At 46.4% G+C, this 12,603-nt stretch overlaps 1 protein-coding gene across 1 annotated transcript in view; it reads right to left on the bottom strand.

The window, feature by feature from the left end:
* PHTF2 (putative homeodomain transcription factor 2) overlaps nucleotides 1–12,603 on the bottom strand; it is a 120,178-nt gene that overhangs the window by 107,237 nt on the left and 338 nt on the right. The window lies entirely within an intron of this gene.

The raw sequence follows: 12,603 nt of genomic DNA, 5'->3' as shown, positions 1-12,603 counted from the left end.
ATTAAGCATCTTTGTAGACTGAAATAGAAATGTAGAGAATAATCAAATATCAAAAAAAGTCGGCTATTCAAACGCTCCACCTACTTTGCTTCTGGCTCTACTGCCAGGTCATTCTGAAATCATGCAGTGTACAAACTTGGTAACAGCTGCACAGAAAAACCCACTTCCCTTTGGTTTTGCCTGTCAAGTCAACCACCTCAATATTATTATAAAAATAGAATCTTCCAATACCATAAGCCATTTTCTGTGTCTTCATTGCTTAAGCTTGTAGAGTTTTAGAGCCTTTGCTAAAATGACGACCAAAATGAGTAGAATACTTTAAAGAATCCAACCTTCGAAGTCATAAATTCAGACTACATTATAAAATTTAAAGAAGCCTATTGGTTAAAACAAAGCGAACATACAATTACTGAAAATTCAAATAAACAGTTTTGTTGTCGTTTTTTATGGGATCTGTTAAACGCTTACTATGTGCCAGGCATCATTCTAAATCCTGGGGTAGATATCAGCTGGTCAGATTGGACACAGTCCATGCTCCACATGGGGCTCACAGTCTAGATCTCTATTTTACGGATGAAGTAACTGAAGCACAGAAAATTTAAGGGACTTGCCCACGGTCACACAGCAGACAAGTGGTGAAGCTGGGACTAGAACCCGGATCCTTCCGACTTCCAGGCTCGTGCTCTAACAACTTGGCCACCCTGCTTCTCTATCAGTTCGTAACTATCAAAGTCAGTAATTCAGATGATGCAATAAGTGATTCAATCTTAAGGTTCCCATTCATAAATGGGAGAGAAAAATAGATCTTACATTTTGGTATGCAGTCTTTCCCCTAACTTCAGAGGTGGATTCATGCACTGAACACGTAAGTGGAAATATAAAAAGATAAACAGGGCCTCTAACCACAAATTCACCATGCAAATTGGTACGTCTTCACACTAACGTCTACATGCCAATGAGGCTTTTGACCCCCACAATGAGTTATTTTCACTCCTTTTCCTTTTATCCAATCCTTCCTTCTCTCTCCTTACCCAGCCTGGGAGCACCCTTGCCATCATGGTCTTTTGGCATATCCTTCTGGCTCTCATTCTCTGCACCAACTGATCGTAGCCAACCTCTTAGCCCAACTCCTGCCACTGATGCCTCTGTACTGAACATCCCAGCCACTGCCTGCTTATTAATCAATCAACAGTATTCACTGAGCACTTTCTGTGACGAGCACTGTACTACGTGCTTGGAAAAGAATGACTGGAGTTCGTGGATGCGATCCCTGCCCCCAGGGAGCTTCCACAGGCTGTAGACTGTACTTCCTCCCCACATCAAAAGCATGCTCTCCTCTCCTGGATGCCACTTCTCTTTTAGACAAGGGAGAGTCAGTCAATCTTATTTATTGAGTGCTTCCTGTGTGCAGAGCTCTGTACTAAGCACTTGATTAGGGAGAGAGTGAAGGGGCACAACTGCCCTCCCATCTCCAGCAGGTCCCTCCCTGCCTAGTCCCTGCCTGGCCGAGAGAAGACATATAGAGAGAGTATAGAAGTCCAGCCAGAGGAAAGAGAAGCAAACTTAACGGACGGAGCCCGGGCCCCGGAGTCAGAAGGACTTGGGCTCTAATCCCGGCTCCATCACTCGTCTACCGGGTGACGTGTTGGGCAAACCACTTAACTCCTCAAGGCCTCCGTGACCTCCTCTGTAAAATGGGGATTAAGACCAGGAGACCATCTCACGGGCCTCAAAAACATTAGAAGCTCTGAAACTATAAGGCAGGAAGGGAACAAGCAAAAGAGTAGTAGACCTTTAATATTCCTGGACTATTCAACGAGTACATTATGAGTACTGCATGAGACACTGTATGAGTATGCATAAGCGAAGAGAAGCAACGTGGCACAGTGGAAAGAGCTTTGGGCTTTGGGCTTTGGAGTCGGAGGTCATGGGTTCAAATCCGGGCTCCGTCAACTGTCAGCTGTGTGACTTTGGGCAAGTCACTTCACTTCTCTGGGCCTCAGTTACCTCATCTGTAAAATGGGGATGAAGATTGTGAGCCCCCCCCCCATGGGACAACCTGATCACCTTGTAACCTCCCCAGCGCTTTGAACAGTGCTTTGCACATAGTAAGCGCTTAATAAATGCCATCATCATTATTATTATAAGCACATACTCTTGTGATTCTTTCAAGGGCAATGAAGTCTCCAGGAAGGGGTTTCCAACCGCCACAACCATCCCTTGGCACAATCAGCTTTGATGTAAATGCGAAGTGAAATCCATCTCTAAGTAAGGTCACCCACCGGCTGAGAGCTTGGAAAAGTCTCTCCTGCTCCAAACCTGTCTCGATTTTTCAATGTCCCCCAACCTATCCTTTTTTCGAGCCACACCACTTCTTCCCTTCTAACAATAATTATTTCATAAACAACTTCCTGCTGACTACCAAGCTACTAAACGCTTGGGAGAGTACATACAAAGCAACAGAGTTGGCAGACCCACTTCCTGCCCACAACGAGCTTACACACTAAGCTCCCTCTACACTGTAACCTCACCGTGGGCAGGGAACATGTCTACCAACTGCTATACTGTACTCTCCCAAGTGCTTAGTACAGTACTCTGCACACAGTCAGTGCTCGATAAATACGACTGATTGGTTGATTGAAGACCACCTTCCTTCCCCTCCTCATGACCTCTCTTCTGCCCCTTTTCCCTGGAACTCTCTACAAGGGCAGCACGGGCTCTTCCTCCCAAGTCCTGACTCTCAATGCCAAGCCTACGGTGGGCACTCCGGCCACTACCGATGACGGTGGCCCGGGAGAACTGCGGCCGAGCAGGGGATGGGGAAGGAGAAGCGAGCGGTCAGCTGGAAATCCGATGCCAGACACCTCCCTTCTCCCCACTGCCATCCCAGATGGCAGCTCCCTGGACCTCCTGTTTGCCTTGGAAGTCAGGTCTCTCTTCCAAGGGTTCAGGGCCTGGAGCTATCTGGAGTACTCTCGGCGGGGGTGGGAGACTGTGAGGATGGCCACAGTGTTGGGTCAGGGGAATGGGAGGGTTAGGTGGTTGAAAGAAATCTAAGGACAGGACTTCCGCTTCTTTTTTAACTCCTCTACCCTCACCTCTCCTTAAATGGGACCCTTCACAAGGTCAGTTTGTCCCAAACCCTGCAGCCCTGACTTTACATGTGTAGAAACAGTATATAAAAACAACACCTGCTCTCATTTAGCAGGCTTTTTCTAACACAAAGAAGAGCATTTACAAAGAGCTGTTACTATGCCCTTGGTGTGCTTTAAAAAAACCCAAAACAAAACAAAAAAACCCTTACAACTTCTTCTGAATTGCCATCATTTGGGTACTGGGACAATTGTGGTCTGGTTAACAGATTTAAAGAGTGTTGCTTACAGAGAAAACATTTTTTGTTTAAACAAGCATACATTTTAAAACAATCTGTATTTGAGGTCTGACATCACTCACTTGACATTATCTCTGTAAGAGGCTACAAAAGGTTTGTGTAACTCTTTGAGAATATTTGATAAAAGCATTATTCTAGTAGTTGACCCTGTTACATTGGCTTTACTCAAACAATAATCCTTTCTTTTTCCTCTACCTATAATTTCTGATCACCTGATAATGCAATGGAAAGATTTTTTTTCAGATACAAAAGCAACATTGTTTTCCTCAACCCTCTTGATGGTAGCACTTACAAGAAATTTCCTTCTCTACTTGAAACATTATCCAAACAATAAACACTACAAAGGGGGAAGTAACAACAATTATAATATTAAAAAATAGGGTAAAAGACTTCAACCTCTTTTTCAACATCCTGTTTGCTATGCAAGACAGCAAACACCCTGAAAGACCTTAAAATACAGCCTGCATTACTGGTTGCAATTTCATCACCCCAACAGTGACTGCATTTTAATGTTCCTTAAGGTGAATGGCTTTAGATTTACAGATACACCGTCATAATCAAAAATGTAATAGATTGTTCTGTGAGGTAAATATGTCCCTTAAGGTGCTCCAGGTCCCTTTAACATGAACATTTAAGATAAACAGTCATGCACCCAAATTATATTAAAATGGATTTGTTCCTCATTTTTTCTCACCTTTTCCCCCATTTAGTTCAAAGTAACCAATAGGTTAATGCTACAGAATTCTAACTTTTCCTTTTCATTTTTAATGAAATTCATTTTTTACAGTCCATATTGTAAATTACTGAATTAATCAATCAATCAATCAATCAATCGTATTTATTGAGCGCTTACTGTGTGCAGAGCACTGTACTAAGCGCTTGGGAAGTACAAGTTGGCAACAATTTACACTCCAAAGAAAGACAATCAGGCTCATCTAACCTCAGGAAAAATAACCAACCCACTGGATTTCACTATGTGTGATAGTTCCCAAGTTTCGCGCTTCACTTTTCATTTTGAATGGCATCTGCTATGCGCTTACTATGTGCCAGGCCCTGTACTAAGCGTTGGGGGAGATACAAGCTAAACAGGTTGGACACAGTCCTACGTGACTCAATCTTAATCCCCATTTTTCAGATGGGGTAACTGAGGCACAAAAAAGTGAAGTGACATGCCCAATCAATCAATCAATCATATTTATTGAGTGCTTACTGTGTGCAGAGCACTGTACTAAGCGCTTGGGAAGTACAAGTCGGCATCATATAGAGACGGTCCCTACCCAACAGTGGGCTCACAGTCTAAAGGGGGAGACAGAGAACAAAACCAAACATACTAACAAAATAAAATAAATAGAATAGATATGTACAAGTAAAATAAATAAGTAAATAGAGTAATAAATATGTACAAACATATATACATACATATATACATGTATATACATACATATATACACATATACAGCCCAAGGTCACACAGCAGACATGGGGCAAGACCAGGAATTAGAACAAGGTCCTCTCACGCCCAGGGTTGAGTTCCCTCTCCACCCCACTGCACCTGTGTACATATATGTACATATTTATCATCATCATCATCATCAATCGTATTTATTGAGCGCTTACTATGTGCAGAGCACTGTACTAAGCGCTTGGGAAGTACAAATTGGCAACATATAGAGACAGTCCCTACCCAACAGTGGGCTCACAGTCTAATTCTATTTTTATTAATGATGTGTATACATCTCTAATTCTATTTATTTACAATGATGCTACTGATGCCTATTTGTTTGGAAGTCTGTTTCTGCTCTTCTAGGCTATGAGCCTGTCATGGGCAGGGATTATCTCTCTCTGTTAAGAATAATAATAATAATAATGGCATTTATTAAGCGCTTACTATGTGCAAAACTAAGTGCTGGGGAGGTTACAAGGTGATCAGGTTGTCCCACGGGGGGGCTCACAGTCTTAATCCCCATTTGACAGATGAGGTAACTGAGGCACAGAGAAGTGACTCGCCTAAAGTCACCCAGCTGACAATTGGCGGAGCCGGGATTTGAACCCCTGACCGCTGACTCCAAAGCCCGGGCTCTTTCCATTCAGCCATGCACTTAGTATGCGCTAAGCCATGCACTTAGAGAAGCAGCGTGGCTCAGTGGAAAGAGTACGTGCTTTGGAGTCAGAAGTCACGGGTTCAAATCCCGGCTCCGCCAATTGTCAGCTGTGTGACTTTGGGCAAGTCACTTCACTTCTCTGGGCCTCTGTTACCTCATCTGTAAAATGAAGAGTAAGACTGGGAGCCCCCCGTGGGACAACCTGATCACCTTGTAACCTCCCCAGTGCTTAGAACAGCACTGTGCACATAGTAAGCACTTAATAAATACCATTATTATTATTATTAGTATTAGTATAGTGCTCTGCACACAGTAAGCGCTCAATAAATACGACTGAATGAATGAATGAGCTCTACTCCACTAAACTAATCCCTCAACTTTTGCATTTATCCTCCTTCCCTCACCTTTACCTGGATCCTTTTGGGGAGTCCAGAAATACGTGAAAATGAAAACCCCCCCAAATTCAAATTGATGGGGTGCAAGTCCCAAACTGTGCCTTTTTTTTTCCTTCTTTCAGCATCCACGAAAGCTTGGCTCCCGTTCCCTCTCCCCGGGAATTTTGGGAAAAGCGGATCAAGTCAGCGTTGCCTAGCGAACGCCCAAATTTTGTAAAGCACGTCTACGAATTTCATTCATTCATGTATATATGTTTGTACATCATCATCATCAATCGTATTTATTGAGCGCTTACTATGTGCAGAGCACTGTACTAAGCGCTTGGGAAATACAAATTGGCAACACATAGAGACAGTCCTTGTACATATTTGTTACTCTATTTATTTATTTATTTTACTTGTACATATCTATTCTATTTATTTTATTTTGTTAGTATGTTTGGTTTTGTTCCCTGTCTCCCCCTTTCAGACTGTGAGCCCGCTGCTGGGTAGGGACTGTCTCTATATGTTGCCAACTTGTACTTCCCAAGCGCTTAGTACAGTGCTCTGCACACAGTAAGCGCTCAATAAATACGATTGATTGATTGATTGATTGATGATGAAGCCAGACGGGTGGGAGAGGACCGAAAACCAGTCTGCCATACCTGGTCCTCCCAAATAAGCCCCCAATAAATCAGGCTATTTAAGTCCAGTGCTCTGCACACAGTAAGCGCTCAATAAATACGGCTGTCGTATTTATTGAATTATTGGATGAATTAGTGAATGAATTTATTGAATTACTGAATGGATTATTAATAGACGGGAGGCGACTGCAGATTCTAAAACAGATTCTTCAATCATTAGAGAAGCAGCATGGCTCACTGGAAAGAGCCCAAGCTTTGGAGTCAGAGGTCATGGGTTCAAATCCCGGCTCTGCCAACTGTCAGCTGTGTGACTTTGGGCAAGTCACGTCACTTCTCTGAGCCTCAGTTCCCTCATCTGTAAAATGGGGATTAAAACTGTGAGTCCCCCCGGGGGACAACCTGATCACCTTGTCGCCTCCCCAGCGCTTAGAACTGTGCTTTGCACATAGTAAGTGCTTAATAAATACCATTATAAAAAAAAAATCATTCTTTCAGTCCTATGTACTGAGCGCTTACTGTGTGCCTGGCACTCTACTAATAATCATGGTATTTCTTAAGGTCTTGCTATGTGCCAAGCACTCTTCTTAGCACTGTGGTAGCAAGCAGGTTGTCCCACGTAGAGCGCCCCATCTTCATCTCCATTTTACAGATGCGGTAACTGAGGCCCAGAGAAGTGGAGTGGCTTACCCAGGGTCACACAGCAGGCTAGTGGAGGAGTCGAGATTAATGATGATGATGATGATGGCATTTGTTAAGCACTTACTATGTGCAAAGCACCGTTCTGTGCGCTGGGGAGGATACAAGGTGATCAGGTTGTCCCCCGTGGGGCTCACAGTCTCAGTCCCCATTTTACAGACGAGGGAACTGAGGCCCAGAGAAGTGAAGTGACTTGCCCAAAATCACCCAGCTAATAAGCGGCGAAGCGGGATTTGAACCCATGACCTCTGACTCCCAAGCCCGGGCTCTTTCCACTGAGCGCAGTGCTCTGCATACAGTAAGCACTCAATAAGTACGGCAGAATGAAAAGTCATTTCCAAGTGCTTATCCCAGCGCTCTGCAGGCAGTAAGTGCTCAATAAATACGATTAAATGAACGGTCCTTCCCAAGCGCTTAGTCCAGTGCTCTGCACACAGTAAGCGCTCAATAAATACGACTGACTGAATGAATGGTCCTTTCCAAGTGCTTAGTCCAGTGCTCTGCACGCAGTAAGTGCTCAATAAATAGGATTGAATGAATGGACCTTCCCAAGCGCTTAGTCCAGTGCTCTGCACACAGTAAGCGCTCAATAAATACGACTGACTGAATGGTCCTTCCCAAGCGCTTAGTCCAGTGCTCTGCACATAGTAAGCACTCAATAAATACGATTGACGATGATGATGCTCTGCACACAGTAAGCACTCAATATGAATGAATGAATGAACAGTCCTTTCCAAACGCTTAGTCCAGTGCTTTGCACGCAGTAAGCGCTCCATAAAGACGACTGAATGAATGGTCCTTCCGAAGCGCTTAGTCCAGTGTTCTGCACACAGTAAGCATTCAATAAATACGATTGAATGAATGAATGGTCCTTTCCAAGCGCTTAGTCCATTGCTCTGCACGCAGTAAGCGCTCCACAAATACGACTGAATAAATGAATGGTCCTTCCCAAGCACTTAGTCCAGTGCTCTGCACACAGTAAGCGCTCAATAAATACGACTGAATGAATGAATGGTCCTTTCCAAGCGCTTAGTCCAGTGCTCCGCACGCAGTAAGCGTTCAATAAATACGATTGAATGAATGAATGAGATTAGAACTCACGTCCCCCCAGCCCGGGGTCTTGCCCCCGAGGCACACTGTACTAAGCGCTGGGGAGAGGACGGCCAAACGATTTGGTCAGGGGGGTGGGGAGGAGCTGGTGCCGGGCACGGGGAATTCATTCAATCATATTTATTGAGCGCTTACTGTGTGCAGAGCACTGTACTAAGCGCTTGGGAAGAACAAGACATGGGGAATGTGCCCTATCTATTCTATTTATTTTATTTTGTTAGTATGTTTGGTTTTGTTCTCTGTCTCCCCCTTTTAGACTGTGAGCCCACTGTTGGGTAGGGACTGTCTCTATATTTTGCCAGTTTGTACTTCCCAAGCGCTTAGTACAGTGCTCTGCACATAGTAAGCGCTCAATAAATACGATTGATGATGATGATGATGATGCCCGAGTCTGCCCGTCTTTGGGCTGGGCTCTCCCCAGCGCTCCGCACACAGTAGTAGAGAAGCAGGGTGGCTCAGTGGAAAAGAGCCCGGCCTTTGGAGCCAGAGGTCACGGGTTCAAATCCCGACTCCGCCAATTATCAGCTCTGTGACTTTGGGCAAGTCACTTCTCTGGGCCTCAGTTCCCCCATCTGTAAAATGGGGATGAAGACTGAGAGCCCCACGTGGGACAACCTGATCACCTTGTAACCTCCTCAGCGCTTAGAACAGTGCTTTCCAAGCGCTTAGTACAGTGCTCTCCACACAGTAAGCGCTCAATAAATACGAATGAATGAATGAATGCTTTGCACATAGTAAGCGCTTAATAAATGCCATCATTATTATTATTATGATAGTAGGCGCTCAGGACGGAGGATTGAAGGGCTAAAAGTGAGGGTGGCGCGGCCGGGGCAGGCACCGGGAGATGATAATAATAATGATGGTATTTGTTAAGCACTTACTATGTGCCAAGCACTGTTCTAAGCGCTGGGGGGCTACAAGGTGATCAGGTTGTCCCGCGTGGGGCTCCCAGTCTTCATCCCCATTTTCCAGCTGAGGGAACTGAGGCCCGGAGAAATGAAGTGACTTGCCCAAAGTCACCCAGCTGACGATTGGCGGGGCCGGGATTTGAACCCACGACCTCTGACTCCAAAGCCCGGGCTCTTACCATTGAGCCACGCTTGATAATAATAATGCTGGTGTTTGTGAGCCCCCCATGGGACAACCTGATCACCTCGTCCCCCTCTCCATCCCCCCCCATCTTACCTCCTTCCCTTCCCCACAGCACCTGTATATATGTATATATGTTTGTACATATTTATTACTCTATTTTACTTGTACATATCTATTCTATTCATTTTATTTTGTTAGTATGTTTGGTTTTGTTCTCTGTCTCCCCCTTTTAGACTGTGAGCCCACTGTCGGGTAGGGATTGTCTCTATATGTTGCCAACTTGGACTTCCCAAGCGCTTAGTACAGTGCTCTGCACACAGTAAGCGCTCAATAAATACGATTGATTGATTGTAACCTCCCCAGCGCTTAGAACAGTGCTTTGCGCATAGTAAGCGCTTAATAAATGCCATCATCATTATGATAATTATTGTTCAGCGCTGTTTTCTAGACTGTGAGCCCACTGTTGGGTAGGGACTGTCTCTATAGGTTGCCAACTTGGACTGCCCAAGCGCTGAGTACGGTGCTCTGCACACAGTAAGCGCTCAATAAATATGATTGATTGACTGATTGATTGCGCGTAGTAAGCACTTAATAAATGCCATCATCATCATTATGATTATTATTGTTCAGCGCAGACTTCTACCCTGCGAGCCCACAGTTGGGTAGGGGCCGTCTCTATAGGTTGCCAACTTGGACTGCCCAGGCGCTGAGTACGGTGCTCTGCACACAGTAAGCGCTCAATAAATACGATTGATTGATTGATTGCGCACAGTAAGTGCTTAATAAATGCCATCATCATCATTATGATTATTATTGTTCAGCGCCGACTTCTAGACTGCGAGCCCATGGGTGGGTAGGGGCCGTCCCTATAGGTGGCCAACTTGGACAGCCCAAGTGCTTAGTACGGTGCTCTGCACACAGTAAGCGCTCAATAAATACGATTGATTGCGCATAGTAAGCGCTTAATAAATGCCATCATCATCATTACGATTATTATTGTTCAGCGCTAACTTCTAGACTGTGAGCCCACGGTTGGGTAGGGGCCGTCTCTATAGATGGCCAACTTGGACAGCCCAAGCGCTTAGTACGGTGCTCTGCACACAGTACGCGCTCACTAAATACGGTTGAGTGAATGACTATGTGCTAAGCGCTGGATGCCCGGAGGATGCTGCTCCTCCTCCGGCCTTTTTAGACTGTGAGCCCACGGTTGGGTAGGGACCGTCTCTATAGGTGGCCAACTTGGACTGCCCAAGCGCTTAGCCCAGTGCTCTGCACACAGCAAGCGTTCACTAAATACGGTTGAGTGAATGACTATGTGCTAAGCGCTGGATGCCCGGAGGATGCTGCTCCTCCTCCGGCCTCTTTAGATTGGGAGCCCGCTGTTGGGTAGGGACCGTCTCTATATATTGCCAACTTGGACTTCCCAAGCGCTTAGTACAGTGCTCTGCACACAGCAAGCGCTCGCTAAATACGGTTGAGTGAATGACTATGTGCTAAGCGCTGGATGCCCGGAGGATGCTGCTCCTCCTCCGGCCTCTTTAGACTGGGAGCCCACTGTTGGGTAGGGACCGTCTCTATAGGTTGCCAATTTGGACTTCCCAAGCGCTTGGTACAGTGCTCTGCACACAGCAAGCGCTCGCTAAATACGGTTGAGTGAATGACTATGTGCTAAGCGCTGGATGCCCGGAGGATGCTGCTCCTCCTCCGGCCTCTTTAGACTGGGAGCCCACTGTTGGGTAGGGACTGTCTCTATATATTGCCAACTTGGACTTCCCAAGCGCTTAGCCCAGTGCTCTGCACACAGCAAGCGCTCGCTAAATACGGTTGAGTGAATGACTATGTGCTAAGCGCTGGATGCCCGGAGGATGCTGCTCCTCCTCCGGCCTCTTTAGACTGGGAGCCCACTGTTGGGTAGGGACCGTCTCTATATATTGCCAACTTGGACTTCCCAAGCGCTTAGCCCAGTGCTCTGCACACAGCAAGCGCTCACTAAATATGGTTGAGTGAATGACTATGTGCTAAGCGCTGGATGCCCGGAGGATGCTGCTCCTCCTCCGGCCTCTTTAGACTGTGAGCCCACTGTTGGGTAGGGACCATCTCTATATATTGCCAACTTGGACTTCCCAAGCGCTTAGCCCAGTGCTCTGCACACAGCAAGCGCTCGCTAAATACGGTTGAGTGAATGACTATGTGCTAAGCGCTGGATGCCCGGAGGATGCTGCTCCTCCTCCGGCCTCTTTAGACTGGGAGCCCACTGTTGGGTAGGGACCGTCTCTATATATTGCCAACTTGGACTTCCCAAGCGCTTAGCCCAGTGCTCTGCACACAGCAAGCGCTCACTAAATATGGTTGAGTGAATGACTATGTGCTAAGCGCTGGATGCCCGGAGGATGCTGCTCCTCCTCCGGCCTCTTTAGACTGTGAGCCCACTGTTGGGTAGGGACTGTCTCTATATATTGCCAACTTGGACTTCCCAAGCGCTTAGTACGGTGCTCTGCACACAGCAAGCGCTCACTAAATACGGTTGAGTGAATGACTATGTGCTAAGCGCTGGATGCCCGGAGGATGCTGCTCCTCCTCCGGCCTCTTTAGACTGTGAGCCCGCTGTTGGGTAGGGACTGTCTCTATATATTGCCAACTTGGACTTCCCAAGCGCTTAGTACAGTGCTCTGCACACAGCAGCGCTCGCTAAATACGGTTGAGTGAATGACTATGTGCTAAGCGCTGGATGCCCGGAGGATGCTGCTCCTCCTCCGGCCTCTTTAGACTGTGAGCCCGCTTTTGGGTAGGGACTGTCTCTATATGTTGCCCACTTGGACTTCCCAAACGCTTAGTACAGTGCTCTGCACACAGCAAGCGCTCGCTAAATACGGTTGAGTGAATGACTATGTGCTAAGCGCTGGATGCCCGGGGGATGCTGCTCCTCCTCCGGCCTCTTTAGACTGGGAGCCCACTGTTGGGTAGGGACTGTCTCTATATATTGCCAACTTGGACTTCCCAAGCGCTTAGTACAGTGCTCTGCACACAGCAAGCGCTCGCTAAATACGGTTGAGTGAATGACTATGTGCTAAGCGCTGGATGCCCGGGGGATGCTGCTCCTCCTCCGGCCTCTTTAGACTGGGAGCCCACTGTTGGGTAGGGACCGTCTCTATAGGTTGCCAATTTGGACTTCCCAAGCGCTTAGTACAGTGCTC

This window comes from Tachyglossus aculeatus (genome assembly GCF_015852505.1).
Source record: "Tachyglossus aculeatus isolate mTacAcu1 chromosome 12 unlocalized genomic scaffold, mTacAcu1.pri SUPER_6_unloc_1, whole genome shotgun sequence".
Taxonomy (NCBI): Eukaryota; Metazoa; Chordata; class Mammalia; order Monotremata; family Tachyglossidae; genus Tachyglossus; species Tachyglossus aculeatus.
The sequence above is the reverse complement of the archived record's forward strand: the minus strand, read 5'-3'. Positions and strand labels throughout refer to the sequence as shown.